Below are 12,670 nucleotides of genomic sequence, written 5' to 3' on the forward strand. Positions count from 1 at the left end.
TCAACTCTCTCAATTCAACTAGAGCCATTCTATATGGAGTCAAAGATATAGGATACGTACCTGGAAGCAAATCGATAGAAAACTCCACATCTCTGTCTGGCGGCAATCCAGGTAAATCATCTGGGAATACATCAGGATAACACCTGACTACTCCAACTTCCTCCACACTGCTAGGAACAACATCATTTAACACCACATGTGTTAAGTATCCTTGACAACCTTTCGATAACAACTTCTTTGCTCTCATGGCAGAAATAACACCATGTCTCACCCTACTTCTTTCACCCACAAAAGTAACCTCTGGTAATCCAGGACGATAAAAGGTAACATATTTCCCGTAACAATCTATATGGGCACGATTAAAATGCAACCAATCTGCCCCTAGAATCACATCAATATCCATAATATCTAACGGGATAAGATTAGCTTGCATAACTACACCATCTACCATCACTGGACACCTTGGATAAACACTATCAACATAACATTTGTCCCCTCTAGGCATAGCAAACTCTAAATCAAATCCTAGAGGTGTAGAGTGAGGTTGAGTCATTTGAGTAAACGTTTGAGAAATCACAAAATGTGTAGCACCACAATCAATCAAAACTCTAGCAAAGTGACCAAGGATATTTAACGTACCCATAATCAAGTCCGGATGATTCTGAGCATCTTGCAGTGAGATGTGATTAACACGTCCCTGAGCTTGCTGTCGTCCACCACGACCTATGTTGCCTTGGTTACCTCACCCCTGAGAAGTACGTCTCTGTCCTGACTGAATAAACTGCCTAGGTGGTCCTGCACTGCTAGCAGCAACCTCTCCCTGTCGGGGCTGACCTCCCTGATGCCACTGAGATCCACTAGCTGAGATGGAAGAATAAGAAGTATAACCTCCAGGGTCTTGGGAATACCCAGTCTGAGAATAAGGATCATGGGAATACTGATACTATCCGGAAGCATAGGGAGTAGTATCACCCTGGTAGTGGTAAGTACCACCACGACCCGTCTGACCATAACTGCCTGACCTGAAGTTCTGCTGAGTCGGCGCTGGAGGTGGCATAGTAGACTGCTGAGATCTCTGCTGACTCTGAGGACACTGGGCAGCCCTATGTCCTATCTGTCCACAAGTGTAGCAGGCACCACCACTTCTCCTACACTCTCCATGATGTCTAAAGTTACAACGGCGGCACAACGGAGCACCAGAACCACCAGCACCACCAAAATCTCTCTGTCTCTGAAACCTGCGTCCCCCAGCAAATCTTCCACCTCTCATCGGGCCTGTGACACTAAATTCTCCACCAGAAGAACTCGAGCTCGCTCCACTTTTCTTGAAATTATGTGTCTTAGGAGGTCCCTGAGTGGAGATACCTTTACCCCTATCATCTTTCTTCTGTTAGCATTCTTATCTTCATCATCCTCACTATTACTAGGAAGGTTGTTGGAATCCTCCATCCGAACCAAAATCTCAAAAAACTCATGATAATCGGTGCAAGGAAGCACACTAGCAAAAGTCTGCCATTTCTTCTTAGTTCCCAACTTAAAACGGCGAAGCATCTCTGCCTGATTACCAGCTGTATCAGGATCATAACGAGATAAGTCTGTAAATTTCCTGTAATACTCATGCACCGACATATCCTTTTGCTTCAGATGAGTAAACTCCTGCTTCTTACGATCAATGTACTCCAGTGGAACAAATCTTTTCATAAAATGCTCTTTAAATACTTCCCAGTCAGCTACCATCTCAGGTGACATAAACTTAATCTGATTTATCCACCAACCTGCTGGCTCTCATCCTAAAAATCAAGTAGTGGTCTCCACCCATCTATTAGCAGAAAGGTTCCCTTGACTCTGCATCACCTGGAAAGTCTTCTCAATATGGTCTAACCACTTTTCTGCCCCTTCATGACCCTCATTACCAATGAAACGGTCCAATTTCAGATTATACATAGTCTCCAGGGGTGTTCTCTGAGGAGGAGGATGACAGATTGCATTCTGAAAGACATGGGCCATCGCTTCCCCTAATTGAGCTATATCAGGGAAATTAGACTCAGAAGCACGGCGTGATTCCCTACGAGGCGGCATAGTTCTGACAGAAGACACCAAAAGATCATTAGAACATTAACAATTTATACAGGACTGCAACCTAGGCTCTAATACCAAACTGACACACCCCGATCCTAGAATCAAGGTGTGACGGCCAGCACGCCTTGATTCTAGGATCGGGGTGTGTCATTTTTTGTCACCTCACATTTAACGTCATTTCTTGTGGTAATATTAACAAGTCATTGTGCAAACAAACATGAGATCATAGAATATGAATTACTGTAAAATATTACTTGTAAAAAAAAAAACTTATAAAAAATGCACAATAAAATTTTTAAGGTGTCAATAATTAAATAATGGATGGCATCATAACTGACATAGTTTCTCATTTTTCTCTGAGGACCCATTTTGGTACATAGTAGCGGTGCTGTTGGCACAAAAACTATGCACCCAAACATAGGTAAATATGAGACATCAAACTCGTATCCAATAACCAACTGTTATGGTGAATGAGATTGGGTAGCAGTTGGTCTCAAGCAGACCAACATGGCTGCATGCAATATTGCAAGGCCCTAAGCAGATATCGGTAATTTGGTACGTATGACCAAAGTCTGAGCTATCGCTTAAAGATGGTTTATGAAAGCTTCTGCTAAGCCGTTTTGGGTATGAACAAGGGGTACAAGATGTTCAGCTTCAATCCCAACTGACATGTAATAATCGTAAAAAAAACAATGACGTGAACTCTCCAGCATTATCCAGTCGAATTGACCTAATTAGATAATCAGGGTGGTGAGCCCTAAGCTTACTGATTTGAGCTAGGAGTTTTGTAAAAGCAGCATTCCATGTGGACAATAAGCAGACATGTGACCAATGTGTCGATGCATCAACTAACACCATGAAGTATCTAAATAGTCCATATGTTGGTTGGATAGGTCCACAAATATCCCCTTGAATCCTTTGAAGAAACTTGGAAGGGTTCTGATTAAACTGTGTAGATAAGGGTTGAGTGTTTAATTTTCCTCAAATGACATGCTTTGCAAGTCAGGAGTCCGATATACTAGGTTATATGATGTTCGTGTGAAGATTTAAAGATACGACGTATCAAATCTCGTCCAGGATGTCCCATCATGTCATGCCAAAGTAACAAAATGTTCTGAAACCCAAACTCAGGACGGGCCACGTGGTGGGTCTTTACGGCTCGAATGGTTGTGATGTACAACCCATACGGAAGAAGGTCCAGCTTCTCGTGAATATGCTTATGGCCATATTCGTAAGAAGTGATACAAAGAAATTCAGAACCATTCTCTTCAATGGTTTCAATATGATATTTATATTTTGAATATCTCTAATGCTCATCAAAGTTCTTCCAGAACGAGGAGAATAAATGACACTTTAATGGTTAATTCAGTACCATTAGACAACATTATACGGGCATTTCCGTATCCTTTAATCAGGTTGAATGAGCCTGAGAGGGTTGTTAGAGGTGCATTTTTAGGTACAAAGTTAGTAAAATAGTGTTGCTCACTCAAGATGGTGTGTGTGGTAGCACTATCAGCCAAACAACTAACTATCCACTAGTCATACCTAGAAATAAATGAATTGAATTGGTCACATGCATAAATAAAATTCCATTCATTCAATTAATCAATTGACAAATAATATCAATAAATAATTATCCATAATTCAAAACAAACCAGACCAAAGAAATTATTACAAAAACTTAGAAAAATTGTCTGGAAAATTAAATCATAAGCCTAAAAAATTAAGGGAAGGTTCGGCCACACCTAATGGGTTCAGGCACTAGGGGTAAAAACCACCCAAACATGTTTTAGAAAAGTAAACTTTATTCTTCCATAAGAGCATATGCTTCTTGAAAATCTAAAACCTCTATAGTTGTTGTAGTATCTTCAGGATGTTCTATATGTGCAAAGTTTGACTCATGACGAGAATGATACTTGGCTATAGCCTCAGAAGTAGCTCGGCATACACGTGACCAATGGTCCATTGATCCACAACGGTAACACATGTCCAATTTAGTGGAATCCGATTGAATGGTAGGTTTGTTAGCTTCGTCAATCGGGATGTCCGTAGCTTCTTTGAAGGTGGCTCGTAGACTTTTAACGGTGAAATGGAGCTTCACATCCTCAACCCACTTCAGGTAGTTTTTTTTTTTTTTTTTTTCCAAATACTTCCAAAGCAGTGAAATCGAGTTTGTTTAAGTTTGACCTATCCCTAAAATAGAGGGTAAAAAAATGTCGTTAGTCATATAAGAAGCCATAAACATACAATTTAAAACATTTAGGTTCTATAGACCTGTATAGGTTTAATTTAAACATGAAAGCTTTGGGTTTCATGGTGTAAGTTTTGAATGAAAACTTCGGGTTTCAAAGGCACTAAATTCGAAACTAAAAGTTCAATTTAGTTATGAACATTTAGTTCATAAAAATGATGCACATGCATGAACACAGAATACAAGGTACAATTTAAGTGGAGTATATTTATGTTTCTTTAAGAACTTAAGTGTGAGAGATTCGGGACAATGAAAGAGTGTCAACGGTTCAAAGAAGAAAAATAAACTATTGAATCGTTAATGACCAAAAGTGAGCTTCATGCCTATAATTTTGGATGTCTTGTCAGATTAATGGACTGCTGGTTGGTTTTAATTAATTCAATAGATTGAGACCATTCAGGGTCGATCGTGGAAGCAAAGTAATGACACTCGGGTCATACTGGCTTTGATTGGCTACGAGCTAACTGACAAGGAAATTATAGCTTAATTAACGTTAACTAAAAATGTCCCCTAAAATATATGGGTGTGGTTATGAAGAGGGGATGCCAAAATGTGGCATCGAGTTAAAAAATAACGTTGCCCAACTTGGTTAGGCTAGCTGCAGTGCACAGGGCAAGGCCCTGTTACGCGGCTGCAGACCATTGGGCCATAAGAAGTTTGCAGGTCTTTAGGTCGTAGGTCTGGGACGAAGCCCAGCAACGCAAGGCTGATGGAGGTGGACAAAAAGCTTAGGGGCAGCAAGCCCAACTTGCGCTGGCTTGGGTTGTTGTACGACGAAGCCTAGAGTGCTTTGGCATCGGGTTTTGGGCCACAACATAGCAAGCCTAGTAGCACAGAGGCTGTTGCAGGCGGGCCGAGACGTAGGGACAAGCCTAGCAAGCAGCAGACTTGTTGGTGTAGACCAAGGGTGTGAGGACAGGGCTTAACAAGCATCAGACTTGCTGGAAGTGGGCCGAGGTGCATGCAACAAGCCCAACAAAAACTGCAGGCCTACTGGAGTGGGTTGGGGGCTTCAGACATGTGAAAAATCCTACGCAGGCCAAAGGCCTAGTTGTCAGTGTATATGCAACAAGCAGACAAGGATACTAATGTCGATCCAGGTGTTGTTCGGTGCAGCTTGGCTGCAAGCCAGCTGGTGTGTGATGGTGCCAGGGCAGCGCGGCGTGGAGCCACGGTTGAGCTGTTAAAAAATCCCATATTTTTTTCTTCTGATTCTAGGGTTTGAAAAACCTAATTGCTTCTAATTTCTTTCGATGCTTTGACTCACAAATTCATAACAAAATTTGCGTAATGCATGAACGTGTAATATATATATATATATATATATATATATATATATATATATATATCGAAAGGTAAATGTAAATGCAGGGGACTCATGCATCATAGGGAATGTTTTCATACTTTATGGTCATTTCAAATATTTTTATTTATTTTAAGCGTATCTGATTGGCAGAAAACAACAAAAGCCTTTGAATTTGTAGAAGAGTTTTCTCCACGAACCTTCAATTTCTTAGCTTTTGGCAAAAGTTTGCTGATAGCGTGTTTTAGGTCTAATTTACTGAATAATTATTGAGGATAGAGAATGAGGAGGCCGGCGACACAGAGAGAGAAGAGAGATGTATAATTGTGAGGTGTGTAGTATTCCACCTCATTGTTCCTCTATTTATAGTAGTAAGAAAGGTAAATTTCTTCCCCAATAGTCTACTAAAGATATCCTAAATATAATAGAATATACATAATCACTTTCCTTATAGGACTACAACAACACTAGTTTTTTTTTTTTTTTTTTTTTTTTTTTTTTTTTTTTTTGTTTATAGATTTCAATCTTTTTTAAAGACTAATGGTCAAAAACCCCACAAAATATATATGTGAATAGTAATCGTCCTTGGCCTTGCCTTTCTTATTCTCAAACGGGTGGACTTGCACAAAGGCAATTACTATTTAGAGTGAATGGTAAAGACAATTTCACTGTCTTGCCCTCGACCTACTTATACTGGTGTATTTTACATTTATTAGGAAGATGGTACAAATGTGGTCTACCAAATTAATCCCACTAGCATCATTTTCTATTAAAATATGTAGTAAAATCTCTTTATAGTGTGACACTCTAGATAAGCATAACTTTCTTGTAGTCATTATAGTGTTCTTCTAGAAGGTTGATAAGTCGTCTAAGTAACCCATAACTTAGAAAAAGCTAATACATTTTTCATGCTCAACAAGGTGGCAAGATTTGAAAATTAGGCTCCATAACCAAGAATGCTTACTTCACGCATGTGATGAATGTAATATTTCCCAAACTTATGCTTTGATACCAAATTGACACACCTCAACCCGGAATGTCCATTTGGACTCCGAATCGAGCTGTGCTGGCCTACACCAGGAAGATGACGAAGTCATAAAGTGTAATGAGTTGGAAATGTGAGTAAAAGGGACTAAATATAAGAGTGCTCATGTGAGCGGGCTTGAACCCAATTCGCACGTGATGCAGAGCATAAGTAAAGCACATATGAGGTATGATGAGAATTATACCATCGAAGGTAATCTCCAATACCAAGATTTGCTAAGAATCCTCGTCGATACGAAAGCACAGCTACTAAAACCTGGAGGGGCGAAAAACAAGGGTAAGGGGCCTAAAAATAAAGGTTTGTAAAAACTTTTTCGAAACATAATAACCCTCGCCATAAAAGAAGTATAGTTTCAAAAATATACATATTACATATAGTAAGAAAATACTTACCATAGCCTACAATATCTCCAAAATTCAATACATCACAACATTTCGCGAATAATCATCTAATGTTCGGTAATCACATAATCTCACATAACAAACATATCATATCAAGTGCTCTTCCACAAATGCTAACACATGAGTTCATGCAGAGTTATTCTGACATGAACAAGACTGGGTGTAATAATAATGTACGATACTACAATCACGTGAAGACTGGCGTTATGCACATCACATACGAGTCCTAATTGCCTATAGCAATCTAGGACAGGACATGCACCTACAATGGATCCAAAGTGAGTGTACGGTGCGATGTGAACATACATGTGAAAGACTAGTCTTGGCCCCGGACGAGTATTAACACCGGTGTAGCAACGATGAGTAGACGGTGCAGCAATGATGAGCAGACGGTGCAGCAACGATGAACATATAATGTAAATATGCCATGCCACTGTAAATTGATAATTCGATAATTCTAATCAATGCAATGCTATTCATGATCGTAAATCCAATTAAGGCATCAAGAATAATACACATACTTGTGCATCCCGTAAGACGTAGCATAATTTCATAAATTATGTTAATACACTAATTCTTATAAACATTAATCTAATCTAAGCGTAATATGGAAAGTTCTTTATCAAATATATAAATGGAAACTAAACAAATATTTATACTATATAAAAGAAAAGACTCACTCACAGATATTGGCGAGGTCGTAGTCGTTTGAACTAGGAAACCGGAGTCTTCAATAGTAATCGCACCTAAGCATAATATTGAGACCAGTTAGCAAAACTCAACTAAAACAATTAAATTTGGAGAAACGAACGACAGATTTGGAATCAGCGCGTCGAAATATACTAAGAAGGGTCTCAGGCTGATTTTTTTAAAAATCAACGATCAATCCTAAAAAGTCAACCGAGCCGCTGAGGTAGTCAACTACGTTAAAAATTTAGAATTTCACTAAATAGATGCTAAAAATGGACTAAAGGAGTCGAAATTAGTCCATGAAGGTTTTCGAGAAAATTTTGAAAAAGTCAACAAAAAGTCAACTAACGGTCAACTGTTAACTTTAACGGAATATTATGTTAAAGTTAACAAGAAACTTAACGAAATATTCCCCTCTAAAATCTCGGGTCGACCCAGTCTTAGTCACGGGTTTCGTCGCGGGAATTTGAGCAGCGATTCCAGAGCTCCAAACGAGCTCAAAACTCAACCATTTTTCACACTATTCTTATCAAAATGAAGCTTAAAAGGAGAGGAAGAGAAATATATCAGCACGAAGTCCTGCCGTGCCGGAGTTGGCAAGAAAATGGCTAAAAAATCATTGGGTTTTTGCCAAAAAACTAGGGAGAGTTTCTCCCTAACTAATCTTAGTCAGAATCGTCAAGAGTTCGTTGGTGTTTCGTCAAAGGAATAATGTACAGTGGCCTCTGTCATTGTCGGGGTTCTAAGGTTTTGGTCTGGGTTCGAGACAAGGAAGAAGGTGACGACGGTGGTGCTGTTTCACAAGGAAGAAGGAACTCGACGCCGGAGTTGGCGAGGCAAAGTGGTGCCTCGGTGGTTGCAGAGAAGAGAAAATGAGAGAGCGAGAGGGTTAGAGTGAGAGAGAGCGAGAAGGTTATAGTGAGAGAGAGCCGGGAGAGTTAGAGAGAAAGAGAGAGTCCGGGATGAGTGACACGTGGCACAAAATGAGAGGAGAGTTTGTGTGTGGTATGGGCCCTATGGGCCAAAAATATTATTAAAATAATTAAAATATCTATTTAGAAAATATTAAAATAATAGGTACATAAAGTTTCTTGGTTTTCAACATTTGGTACATGAAGTTTTTTTCATCCCAGAGTGGTACATCAAGTTATAATTTTGAGATACTTTCATACATCCGTTAAGGTTGTTGTTAAGTTTGCAGTTAACTGATGACGTGGCATCCACATGGATAATGACTGGGTGCCATGTGGATATTAAAAAATAAAAAAAAATAATAAAAACTAAAAAAAAAAAATTTGGGCGTCTACACCCACCCACCCAAAATAATATTAATAATTATAAAAAAATATTTAAAATATAAAATAATAATTTTTACAAAAGTTTTTTTAGATTCGTAGTTTCGTAAAATCTTCGTTGTAACTCCGAATTCGATTCCATTTGCGCCTATGCGTTCGCACCGTCAAGTACTTTGAGAATACGGTAAAATAGTAGCTCGTTCGCATCATAAATTGACAGTCAACAATCTCGTCTCAAGGGGCATTTTTGTTATATCACTCCTTTAAAATTAATAAAATCGTAAAATTAGAGAAGGGTTGTTACATTGTGTGTTTATATATCAAACATGAGGCAAATGACTAAACTTAACCACCTATTACTAAATAATTAATTAATTAATACAAGAAAAATAGGGTCCAAAGAAATTAAGCAATCGGTGTTTAGAGAAAAATGAATTTATAAAAAACAAAAGAAGGGTATTCTCCGAAGTTCAGTAAGTTACTTTTGGTGTCAAAAAAATATGCGAGTAAAATGAGTGTCTAGAAAAATAAGGGCGACCACAAACAAAACATTAAGTGTAAATAGAACCAGTAATATTAATAATTTCTTCTTCTATTTATCTTATTTTCTTTCGCAAGTCGTTTTCAACTCCATCTCAATGTATATTCTTCTTTTCTTGGTTCCATTTAACAACTAAATTCTCTTCCTTAACCATAACAATATGCTATGATCTGTCACGAACAAGGAATACTACGTATTTATCACATTAGGATACTATTTTATATGACAAATGACATAGACAACTACAAAAATACGAGAGTGAGCACATATCTATACCTTATTGATCTAATGGTCATGTGACAAGATATATAAAAGAAATATTTAAATAAAGAGAAGAATATATCTAAATAAATAAAAGACCGGAAAGCAAGGCTGACTGATGGATGAGTCAAATTTGCATCGCTCGGCAATGCTTCTAGATAATTGCTTAAAAAACTAGTTAATTATATATCTCAAATTTAATTAGTCTTCTAATCATCTCAAAAAAATTAGTCTTCTAATTTGCTTTACCACCCACAAATTTTGTTTTATACCTTTTTAATTTTTCTAGGAAAAAAAGGCGCGGTGGGAACACTCGAGGTGACTGCTCTGGCTTTAGCATGGAACACCATAACTAAGGGACATCCCAATATAGATCCAAAGCAAGGGACATACTAATTAGGGTACCATATAATTTAGTGGTTATATATATATATATATATATATATATATATATATATATATATATATATTTTTTTTTTTTTTTTAAATTTATTTATTTTTTATTTTTTGTTAAAAGATAAACTTTATTTATAATCTAATCGAAATGTTTTCATCCATAACAAGAATATTAAATAAAAACTTAAGACCTATCTCGTTTCAAACAAATGGACCACTATGTTTGGCAATAAACGAAGCAACCGAGTAAGCAGTCAGGTTACTACCCGCGTCACAAACCCAATTTTGACAAATATCTAATGGTGGTGTTGCTTCGTTTTTGGGAAGATACCGAACAAATATCTAATCCCACAAACAAATTTTGAAATTTCCTGACAACAAATATCAAAGTTTAGTGTCATTGACAACAATTTCTTCATAAGTTTTTTATTATAAATAAACAGTTATCGGTGCAACCAAAATTCAAATTTAACTTTATTACGATATTGCTATCATGCTCAAACTTTAAATTAATCATGATACTTCCTTATAATTAGAGAAAGTTCATCAGGTGTTAGCATACCATCACTCTAATAAAGTAGGACCCATCAACACAAATATCATGTCTTTATAAAAGGTGTTACAAATATGATCTACTAAATTGTCTCTCAAATTTTTTTCTTTTCCAAGTAAATGTAGTTGGGAATTGGGATAATACATGAGTGTGGGAATGCACATGTCCCACTTCCTTTAAATAACGTATATTTACCATATGAATTTTATTAGTTGAACTATTTAATTTTTTTTAATCTTTGTTTCAATATCACTTTTACAAAAAATCATTCAAATCGGAGATTGTTTAATCATCTAAATATATGGAAAAAAATCGACAGCGTGAATATCAAATAATATATATTCATGATGAACTGTCAATTTATTCATAGAATATAATGACTAAATGATCTCTAATTCTAATAATTTTTTCGTAGATATAATATTCGAATGAAGATTAAAAAATTGAACGGTTTCGATTATAAAATGGCTTTTTTTTATTAGCACCCCACATATTGTTGAATGCACCCCACAAAAAATTCAATATTAAATTACTTATTTATTCTACTATGCAATGACAATTTCGACCTTATTAAGTTAAAAAAAAAAAATTCCAAATACACCCCACATCACTTTTAACGTATTATTTATCTTCTTCAATTATCAAAACCCTTCCACCCTCCATTGTTGAACAAAATCTTAACTAATGAAACTACAAACACATTGATTGAGAAAACCCTAACAAAATTTCTATGAATATGCCAATGCTATTGATTATTGTGACTGCAAGAAATTATTTTCTCTCCAACCGCACAATTTTATCACATCCCGGCATTTACTATGTCAAAAAACTTCAGAACTTATGCCTTTGAACCGGCTCTGTGAATTGCAATGCCAATAGCTTGAAACTTTCAATAATTCTTTTTTATTTTTTATTTCTGTTGTTATAGAAAAGTTACATAAGATCTTGAGTTTGGATAATTCTTGAATTTGGAAATGACATAAGATTTTCCAATTTGAACAAAGATAATAAAAATTAAGATAAGTGTTAGCGTCGAAATCAGTTAATGATAATATGCTCTCAAGCTGGAAACGAAAAACAAGCCAATCACATAAGTAATTAGCCTGGGAACAACAATGTATCTAGATTCAATCCATCAAAATTAAAAATGAGTATTATAAAATTTGAAGAAATTGGGGTGTATATAGAAATATAATGTGTGTTTTGAGAATGTGGGGTGTGAGGGTATTATGGAGAGGTATGTGGGGTGTATAAAGATAATTTTTAATTGAAAAAGTAAGTGTGGGGTGTATTAAGTATGTGAGATTTATTCAACAATTTGTGGAGTATTAATATAATAAGCCTTATAAAATTTATATAATGAATTTATATTATTTGCCAAATGTAGAATATGTGCATGGGGTGTGATATCCACACACCCCTTTTTACTTCTCCCACACCTTTTCGGTTTTCGACCGTCGGATCAGATGAATTAAAGAATATCAACGGACAAAAATTAACAAGAGATATGTAAGAAGTAAAAAAATGTGTGTGGATAACACACCCCTATGTGCATATTCTAAACGCAAATAGTATTCATGCGGTAGTACGATTGACTTGCATATTCATGTTCCCGTCAACCACACACAGACCAAGAGGAGTCAAAGTTAAAAGGTAGGATCACATTCCTACATAGAGAAATGGATTCAAATCATGGTCTAAAATATTTACAATATTATGATATTTTCATTGAAATTTTCGTGTTTTTGGACTATCGATATTTCCGATATCATCGATATTTTAGACCTTGCTAAGTTACTCATATATTTTACCATGCAATGTATAAAGTGTAAAATATTGTACTAATTCATTATAT

This window comes from Malus domestica, chromosome 10 (genome assembly GCF_042453785.1).
Source record: "Malus domestica chromosome 10, GDT2T_hap1".
Taxonomy (NCBI): Eukaryota; Viridiplantae; Streptophyta; class Magnoliopsida; order Rosales; family Rosaceae; genus Malus; species Malus domestica.